At 49.7% G+C, this 10087-nt stretch overlaps 1 pseudogene; it reads left to right on the top strand.

Annotated features, from left to right (window-relative positions):
- Positions 1-566: 566 nt before the first annotated feature.
- Positions 567-1812, top strand: LOC125536781 (cysteine-rich receptor-like protein kinase 10 pseudogene; annotated as a pseudogene).
- The last annotated feature ends 8275 nt before the right edge of the window (positions 1813-10087 follow it).

Raw genomic sequence — 10087 nt, 5'->3', positions numbered from 1 at the left:
ACCACATTTCTCCCCCCACATGAGCTCGATTTGAGAGAGCTCGGACAATCTAGACAGTTGAATTTTGGGGAGCCCATCGGGCGTCCATTTGATATTCAAACCTGCCCAAACATATGAGTGAGAAATGAGTTTCAACCATGAAGACGACCTTAATCATTTGTTTGAGTCATTTGTATGTATTGTAGCCCGTAGCAACACACAGACATTCTATTATACTATTTAATCATGGATGGTATATATCAAGTTATAAGTTTTTGGGTGGCGAGCGATTTGGCATCTTAAGAAGACAGGAAGATTGCCGAGAAGGAAAAATGTGAAAGAATATGATGAAAACCTGATGCCACCATGCTTAACGTGTATATCTAAAGTAAAAAATTTGATCTATGTATTCATATTTTTATTATTTCATGACAAAATATAGGTATTTGGTTTTGCCCGTAGCAACGCACGGATATCTTACTAGTGACTCTAAGTCAAACAAGCCCCACAAGAGTCAACACCAGACCCCACCTCCAGTACTCCCCTCAACCTAGGTCTACGGCTCGTCGGCTCGCCCAAGCGGCCAAACACCATGGCCTCACACCACCGCGGCCGCATCCCCTCCTACCTCGCCACCGCCACGGCCCTCCTCCTTGCCTTCCTCCTCCCGCCGCTGGCCGCTTCCCAGTGGCAGAGCTGCGGCAAGAACAGCAACTTCACTCAGAACAGCACCTACCAGGCTAACATCCAGGCCCTCTCCACCACCCTTCCCAAGAACGCCTCCTCCTCGCGGACGCTCTTCGCGCTCGCCAGCGTCGGCACTGTTCCGGACATCGTCTACGCGCTCGCGCTCTGCCGCGGCGACGCCAACGCCTCCGCCTGCGGCGACTGCGTGTCCAACGGCTTCAAGGACGCGCAGCAGCTCTGCCCCTACAGCAAGGACGCCACCGTCTACTACGACCCCTGCTACCTCCGCTTCTCCAACCAGAACTTTCTCTCCGCCACCAACGGCGACAACAGCGTCCTCGTACTGTACAACACGCAGAACGTGACCGTGCCGGTGAAGGTGTTCGACGCCGCCGTGGGCATGCTCATAAACGCCACCGCGGATTACGCGGCCACGAACTCCTCCAGGCGGTTCGGCACAGGGGAGGAGGGGTTCGAGACGATCGACAAGGCGAAACCCAAGATTTACGGTCTGGTGCAGTGCAGGCCGGATATGTCACCGGCCGATTGCCGGAGCTGCCTCGCAGATATCATCACGTACATCCCCCAGTACTTCACCGGGAGGCAGGGTGGTAGGATCCTTGGATTACGGTGCAACTACAGGTATGAGCAGTATCCCTTCTTCACCGAGCCTTCTCTGCTGCAGCTCCCGGCGCCATCCGTAGGGGCAGCTCCATCTCCAGCGCCGGCGAACGTGACGCCACCACCAGTCGTAGGAGGTGAGCTTGGAGAAACAACTTCAGCTTATTTGCACGATTCAGTCTTCACACCAGAAGTAATTCCATAATTGAGGAGAAAAACAGTGAGGTTCGATCTGCAAAGACCTAGTACGAGTAGCATATGCTCCCTCAATTATAGACTGTCAACACCAGCCAGTGGCCTTTTTACAGTCTGGTTCAGTTGTGCTAAAATAAGTAATCCAAACAGAACTCGGAATAAATTTGTTTGTAGGACAGCAGAGACAAAACAAACCTTGGTAAACGATCAAAGTATGTAAATGAGGAAAAGACTGTTCTCAGGCTGGTTGTAATGAGTATCATAGCTAGTATCATGCATGCCAACTAGACAAATTTAATGATGTATCATAGAATTAAATGAAGAAAAAGAGAGTTGAGTATCATATCATGATACTGTATCATAATAAATCCTAAGCTAGTATATGTCATGCATGACAATAAATAAAATACTACATAATACTAATATATCATACCACACACTAGGGAGATATTATCATACATTAGTATCAACAAGAAACTTTGGAAATTTCTGTTGTTTGGTCTTGACTTCTTCGCAGTCCCGTAGCTATCAGTAGTCCCCTCTGTTTTTTTTGGGTGATGACCGGGCCAGGCGTGCATGCTTGGTTGATTGCTAGCCATAAAAACTCTCCTGGAAAATTATAGCACCCTTGACTCTTCCATGATTTGGTCCAAGTAGGAATATTAACGAACAAAATATCTTCTGGTGTTTGTGCATGAGCACATGGTTTTTTCCTATTTAGAAGGGTCATTAGTTATTATAGTGACTTTTGGGGAGTGAGTCTAGCTTAGCTGGTTGGGGGAGTGGATGTATAAACCCAACACCTGGGTTCAAATCTTCACGGAGACGAATTTAGATTTCTATTTTATTCTTAAGGACCAGGCTTTCCCGGTACTCACACATTCCTCATTGAGGCCTAGGTTCGGTGCGTAACCGAGATTAAAAATACTAGCACTCATACTTAAAAGGTTGTATGCATCCCCCCCCCCCCCGACGCGCGCTAGGGCGACTCAGGCGGTGCACAAAAACGTAATCGCCGCCAGTGCACACTCCCTCCACCGTCTTCGGGGGACGCCACCGGCCTAAGCCCGGAGGCCGACGACGGTGGCGGAGGACATCACCTCTCTCCCGCGCGTCTCTGGGGTTGTGCGAAGCCCTGAATCGTGTTGAGGCGAGTCCGATCCGACGACACAATGGCGATGGCTGCGCGCGGTGGCTTCGAAGGCGGCGCAGGCTGAGAGTGCGGCGGCCAGCCCTGTTCAGGTGGCGTCGGCGCTGCGAGTGGCAGCACGCCATCTGCCTTTGGATCAGCGGCGGTGGCGTGGAGGGCCTGGTAGTCGTGTCGGCGGCACATCCGGTCAGATCTGTGTTGGCCGGTGCAGCCGCCGGTGGTGGTCATCTCTTTCGGTTAGATCTGTGTTGGCGTGCGGCTGGATGGTTGGATCTCGAGATTCATCATCTAGTTGTGGCCACGAGCCGGGAGACATAGTTGGCAGTGAAAACCGAGCCGTTGGCGGGTGATGACAGCGTTTTCCGTCGTTACCTTGATGAAGGCATCGTCATGTAACCGTTGTCGACCCACTTGTGTTACTTTGGGAGAAACCCTAGGATCTGGTCTTCCAAATCGAACGATTGCGGTACTACGACTCCGTTTCTCTCTTGGGAGCATCGTTTGTGGAGCAGCACTGGAAGACTGAGGCAAGAGGTGGAGCGGCTTCGGCGGAGCTGTCAAGTCATGCTTGGCCAACAGGTGCTACGCTGAGTCATGCCTGGTTGGCAGGTGCTATGCACGACAAATCTTCCGGAGTATTCACGTTTGGATGGACGAGCGCAAGGCAATGGCGCCGTTGGGCGCCTTAGTGGCGTCAACAGATGTCCGGATTGGCAAGGATGATGCGGATTTTTCTCTTGAAGATGGGTCAGTGGTTCGATGATGATGGCGGCTTCTAAAACATGTGCATGTGGTGTGCGCTTTAGATAGGCTGCACCGGCTGTTGGTCCCGATACGTTATGTGGATGGATCAGCAACGACACCGGTTTTAGATATGGGGAGTGAGAGCACTCCACATTATCGAGTTTTTAGGTGTGAATGGTGACTTGATGTATGTTCTTATCAGACCATTGTGAAATAATTAATAAAGATGGTTGCATGCATCGATTGATGCAGAGGCCGGGGCTTGACCTCCTTTCTAAAAAAAATTAAAACAGGCTTTTCATGTTTACAACTAGTATAAAAAAGTGCAACTGTATTTTTTATTCCTTTTATTTTACCGAAAAAGGCTTTCGCCCCGTTTTATAAATAAAGCAATGACCAATAACATCCAGGTACAGACGCACACCACCACAACACACGCACACACCTAAGGCGGGATACATAGGCGATGAACGCAGCAACACGACCCCAAGCACTACTCGAGCAACCGGGGCTCCACCAAATGAACACACCACCACAAAGAGATGTAGCCGCATACGATGAATCGTGGGCTCCAAGACAGTGCCTTCAGGAAGGGTACGACACGGGAGCGCCGCCACTGCCCGATCCGAGGATCAAGGTTTCCTCCGGAACCACACGACAGACAATGAGAACCGCGACGACGCCTTTAAGAAGGGAACGAGCTACGCCGCTGCCGGTCTGTCCGAAGATAGAGCAGGTTTTCACCCCGATCAATACTCACTGCCATCGAACGCCGCACCCCGACAACCACGCCGCCCACACGACCATGGCCACCGGGCAGCATCAAGCGACGGGCTCTGCCCGTGAGCACCGCGCAACCACCACCAGGGCCGCCGCCCCGAAATCCAAGACCCATGAACCACCTCACCCGACACCCGCCGCTACCCCAACGGAAGAGACGATCGGATCCAGGGGCACACAAGTCCATCGATTCGTCCTACAGCTCCCGGTGCGAGACGAGCTTGGTCCTGCTGCCGGCGCGAGACGAGCTCGGTCCTGCTGCCAGGCGCGAGACGAGCTCGGTCCTGTTGCCGGACGCGAGATGAGGAGGTCCTGCTGCCGGGCGCGAGACGAGCTCGGTCCTGCTGCCCGAGCACGGGACTAGCAATGGGTCGCGGCAGGGAGAGGACCATCCCACCGACGAAGATTGCGCCCGGGCATCGAGAAGAGGGGTCGAAGCCCTTCACAGGCCGCTCACCTACGGGCCGACGCCGAAGAAGTCCAGCCGTCACCGTGAGACGATCCTGACCATCGCCATGAGCCACCACCACGTCATGGTAGCCCACATCCCCACCGAGCGCAACCCGCGGCACCTGCCATCGCCGGATCGGCCGGGGGCCGGCAGGTCCACCACCACCAGGGAGCGCCGCAGCAAGGGCGCCCACCGGAGCAGGCCACCACCTGCGGCGAGCCGGAGCCCTGCCACCACAAGGGCCCAGTGCACCCGAGCCGTAGCCGCGACAGATCTAGACTGTGCCCAAACGCCGCCTCCGGGAGCAGGGCACGCCCCCAGCCCATCCCAGCCACCCACGCCGCCGCCAGCTAGCCGCGCCACCGTCGCCGCGTCGCCGCATCCTGAGCCAGCGTCGTGCCGCCGCCTAACAAGGATGGCCCGTGCCATCCAGCGCCGCGCGAGGGAGGAAGAGGCCTCGCGGTCGCCCGAGCTGGCCGGGCTTTGCCCACTAGCACGCTGGGGCGGCGGCGAGCGGAGGGAGAAGCGAGGAGGGGGCCGAGCCCCACGGTCTAGGGTTTCCTCCACAGACGGCGCTCACGGGAGCGGCCAGGGAAGAGGGGGGCTCTCCTTTTATTTTCAAGAGAGTATGTTCCATGGCATTGGAACTCAGGCGAAATAACGCATTCAGATTTACTACCCATGCCATGTCTGAATTCAAAGTGGCAAGACATAAAACTTTCAGCACTATAAGCATCAAAGATGTTAATGGCAGTGGTATCTTTGCAGTTTTCAACATAGGAGCTTCATTAACTTAAAAACGTGTGACAACAAGGCAGATGCATCATCTTCTTAGAGTCTTGTAGGATTTTCTTCAATGTGTCTTGTACTGACTGGCGCGGCTGAGTTGGAGGAGTACTTGGCTCTCTGGGAGATTCTGACAATGATGGAGCTGCGCAATGGTATGGAAGATGCGGTGAGATGGGCGTGGGAGGCGTCGGGGCAAGTCGGCCTACGCGAGCAAATTCGTTGGCCGTCAACCGGATGCGGCCGCATTGGTCATTCGGGATTCCAGGGCCCCGATCCGATGCAAGTTCTATGCTTGGTTCACCCTACGGAATCGATGTTCGTTCGGACAAATTGGCACGAAGGTGATTGCCACACGAGGCAACGTGCTCGTTGTGTGATCAACATCAGGAGACTATAGACCACCTTCTTGCAGCATGTGTGTTTGTCATACAGGTATGGTATACCGTGATCGCAGCTTGGGGGACATAGAAATGGGTTCCGCTGGCCACGGATGAACTGTTACCTTGGAGCACCTCGCTTGCGCTACAGACAAACACCCGAAAGGATTTTCACTCTTTGTTGGTCCGTGTGATCTAGGAAATTTGGAAGCATAGGAGTGATGTTGTGTTCAACAAGGCCTCCCCTTCGATAGCACGCCTTATTCATAGGGTTTGGAGGAGAGCAAGTTGTGCGGAAATTCGCAAGGGCACGTACATGCCAAGCCCTGCCCGGCCGCTTGATTGCCTCACGATTCGTGAAGTAGTTGAATCCTACACGTGGGCACGATAAGTTTCAAGTTTTAGTCGTCGAAACTTACGACTTCTTATCAAAAAATTGCGATTTTCTTGCTCGCTCTTACCAAATTTCATAGATAAATTTCTAAGACATTTTTTGTCGTTTGTAGGCACAAAAAATCATGATTTTATCGATCGCTCGTACTAAGTTTCAAGAGTTGAAACTTAACATTTATTTCCAAAATTTGTCAAAACATATTCAAATAGAACTTATTTGAAAGCCCTCGTCATGAGAAACACGAATATGAAAACATGACTTAATTTGAACTATTCGTTCAAAATATATAAATTTTGAAAATTGAAAGCCAAAAAAAGGACACAATAACGCCTTGATGTTTGCTATGGGGAACCTCTGACAGAACGAATCGTTCGGTACGAGGGATCGACCCCAAAGAACGTTATCGCTTGATGGGAGAACCCCCAAAGCCCGAACGCGCTCCCATCTCCACCTACATGCCTTCTTCCTATAAAAAGCGAAAAAGGAAAAATAAAGCCCAACAAAAGAAAAGCCCACATTCTGTTTTTTTTTGCTTTGACAAATAAAGCCTAGTTTGTGTTGTGCTACAGGAAAATGCCATCATCTTTAAAAAGAAGAAAATTGCCATGGGTTAAAAAGTTTTTTCTTTTTGCAATGACACAATAGGAAAAAGTAATGGTAATTTCCATCATAAAAACAAAAAATAAATTGCCATGGCAGATTCATAGTAAAAGTAAATTTACTATGGCAGAATCATAGTAAAAGTAAAATGCATGGCAGATTCATAGTGCATTTAGTTAGGAAACATAGTAGAACAAAAAATTGCACCCACGATCACTCAAGATCCATATGAAGATGCCTACCGGGTTGGGATCACGATCGTTACCGTCATCGAGTTGCAGCGGAAGAAGAAAACGTGTCGGTATAGACTGTACTTGGAGTCCCTCAAACCGTCCACGAACGATCCCTCGAACCGAAGACCGAAAGCACGACCTCTCTACTTGGTTGCAAGCATGCAGCCTTCACGATCCGGCTGCGCTTCGCCGTCCAGAGCTAATCGTCGCCAAAGAGGTAGAGGGAGGAGATTAGAACCACACTAGGCTTCTAATTATGAAGACAAGATGATTAGCCATGCTCTAATTAGTCAACTAGGACCAACTAGAACTAGAACTAGAAGAAGTAGAGGAGGCTCCAAAACTTGTATATACAGTAGAGCAAAACCCCTAGTATATATAGGTTGGATGAGGAGGAGAGGGCAACCACCAAGGGGGAAAAGTCCCCCCTTGGGGCGCCAGCCATGGGGGAGGAGTCCAATTTCGCCCCCCACAAGGAAAGGGGGGGGGGCACTTCCTTATGGGCCTATGTGGTCCATAACTCCTTCCACCTCTTGGCCTTTTAAGGCACATTGATTGATATTTAAATTAAATATAAAATATTCTAATATCTCTAGACCATTATATATATATTAGCATCTTCGGAAATATTTTCCAGCTATATATAATATATAGCTAATACCCGATATTACCTGATATTCATCAAAACACTTCCGATGACCACGCACTACTAGGAAAAAGCCTAGTAGTAGCGCGGGTTAAAAGCTAGTAGTAGCGCGGGTGCCTGCGCTACTACTACGGCGCTACAGCTAACTAGTAGTAGTAGCGAGGTGCATCCCGCGCTACTAGTACGTGTGTTAGTAGTAGCGCGTGTCTGTGACCCGCGCTACTACTATTAATTTGAAAAACCAAAAAAAATCTCGACCCCATGACGCGCGCACGTTGGCCGGGAGCAGGGAGATCTCGTCCATGACGCGTGCCTCGTGGAAGCCGTCGAGGGCCCCCGCGGAGGCCAGCCCGGCATGGGCCAGGAGCTGGAGGACCTGCATCTTGGCATCGTGCATGGGGAGCAACACCTCGCGGCAGCCGTCGCCGTTGAGGTCGGCGACGAGCGGCGGCAGGAGGCGGTCCACGTCTTCCGGAACGAGAAGTCGCCCTCGTGCTGCCGGAGGAGGAGGGGGATGGGTCAACTAGCGTTCCGGATCGAATCGGAGAGGGGGGAGGAGGGCTGACCTGGAGTAAGAAGAAGACGGTGAAGGCGGCGAGGAGGAGGATGTCGTCGTCGCGCATCCGCATCTTGGCGGCGGCGAGGAGCTCCGGCGACCGCCCACCGAAGGGATCTCGGAGAGGGAGGGGGCGAAGAAAGCAGAGTGTACCAGCGGCGGCCACCGCTAGAGTATGAGGAAGAGACGAGGAAAGTGAGAGAGGGGGAAAGTGAGGGAGAGAGAGGAGGGATTCGGCTGAGGATACGGGGATTTCACCTACCTCGTATTTTGTAGTAGCGAGGGGTGTAAAACCGCGCTACTACTATCAATTTAGTAGTAGCACGGGTTTGTACCCCTCGGTACTACTATGGCATGTCCCGGGAGGGCACGGTAGAGACCGCTTAGTAGTAGCGAGGGTTAAAAACCCGCGCTACTAGTATCAACTTAGTAGTAGCGAGGGTTAAAAACCCGCGCTACTAGTAAGTACCAGTAGCGAGGGTTATAAACCCTCGCTACTAGTAAGCGTCTGTCTATAAGCTTTTCCCTAGTAGTGACAGAACGCTTCCGGATCCTCTCAAAACTATTTTGAATGTTCATGAAATAATTCCAAAAATACATTCTCATGACTCTCGCTCTACTAACACTCAGCAAATTGTGATTGTCTTAAACTTGTGACCCCACAAGTTCGGTAACTCATAGACATGAACGAAAACGTCCATTCAATGACCGACAGCGGGACCGTGAATGTCCATATCGGTCCCTATAAGTACACGGATGGTATTCGAATGAACCTTAGGTTATCATGTGATTGTCCCTTTGCTTCGTGATACTTCATAAAACCTGGGATGCATCGGTATCCTCTTGAGTCATCACTATGCTCACTATACCAAAATCCTCGTTACCAGTTTTCTTTTTCTTTCTCGTTATTGTGTTCTGGCATCCCCGTGACGAAGACACATGTGTCTGTCCAGGCGATGATCGATGCCGTTACATCGAAAGGGACCTAAGAACATCTCTCCATCGTCGAAGGAGCAAATCCCACTCTCGAGCTATCCTGCCACTTGTCAAACTTTCCGATGGACCCGTAAGTTGTCATTATGGTCACCTTGTTGTAGGTGAAGTTTGAGCAACCACAAAGCCTACGTATGGTAAGAAGTGATCGCGATACTCTCATGGTCTAAGGAGCAATACCACACGTTAACACTCTGTGTTATTACAATTGAATGCAGACGATGTTAACTCAATTCATAACAAACAAGATTGGATCTATTGAATATGATCATTCTTCTAATGTCATAATCTTAATGTTGTTTTAGGATCATCATTATACTTAACGATATCCTAAGATCCGGAAAACGTGACTGCCAACAACACTTGAGCTAGTCCTAGAGGCGAGACTAGGAACCTTTTATTTAACCATTTATCATTCCACATGTGCATATGAGTTTTTTACTGAATCACATATTCCATGCATGGTCATAGCGGTTATAGCATGAAATATAAACACTTAACTATGAATATGGAAATATAATAGTACAATATTATTGGCTCTAGAGCATATTTCCAACACATTTGTCATGGCAAATAAAAGGATGAATTTTCCATGAAAAAATTAGAAAGTAAAATTTCCTTGAGTTATATAAAGTAGGAAAAAATTGAAAGTAATTTTTTCAAGAGTGATAAAATGTAAATTTGCCATGTATGTGAAAGTAAATTTCTTGTGGAGAATATAGTTAAATTTGCCATGGAAAAATAAGTAAAAAATAATGTGTCATTAAAACTAAAAATTGTGATGGAAAAGAAAGAGAATTTTTTTGCAATGGTAAAAATGTGGAGTAAAAAAAATTCCATGGAAAACGAAGTAAATTTTCCATGCTACAAAGTAAATTTCCCATGTATGTGA

This window comes from Triticum urartu, chromosome 2A (genome assembly GCF_056163025.1).
Source record: "Triticum urartu cultivar PI428250 chromosome 2A, HENAU_Tu73, whole genome shotgun sequence".
In the NCBI taxonomy this organism is placed as follows: Eukaryota; Viridiplantae; Streptophyta; class Magnoliopsida; order Poales; family Poaceae; genus Triticum; species Triticum urartu.
This window is presented reverse-complemented; position numbering and strand designations above follow the sequence as displayed.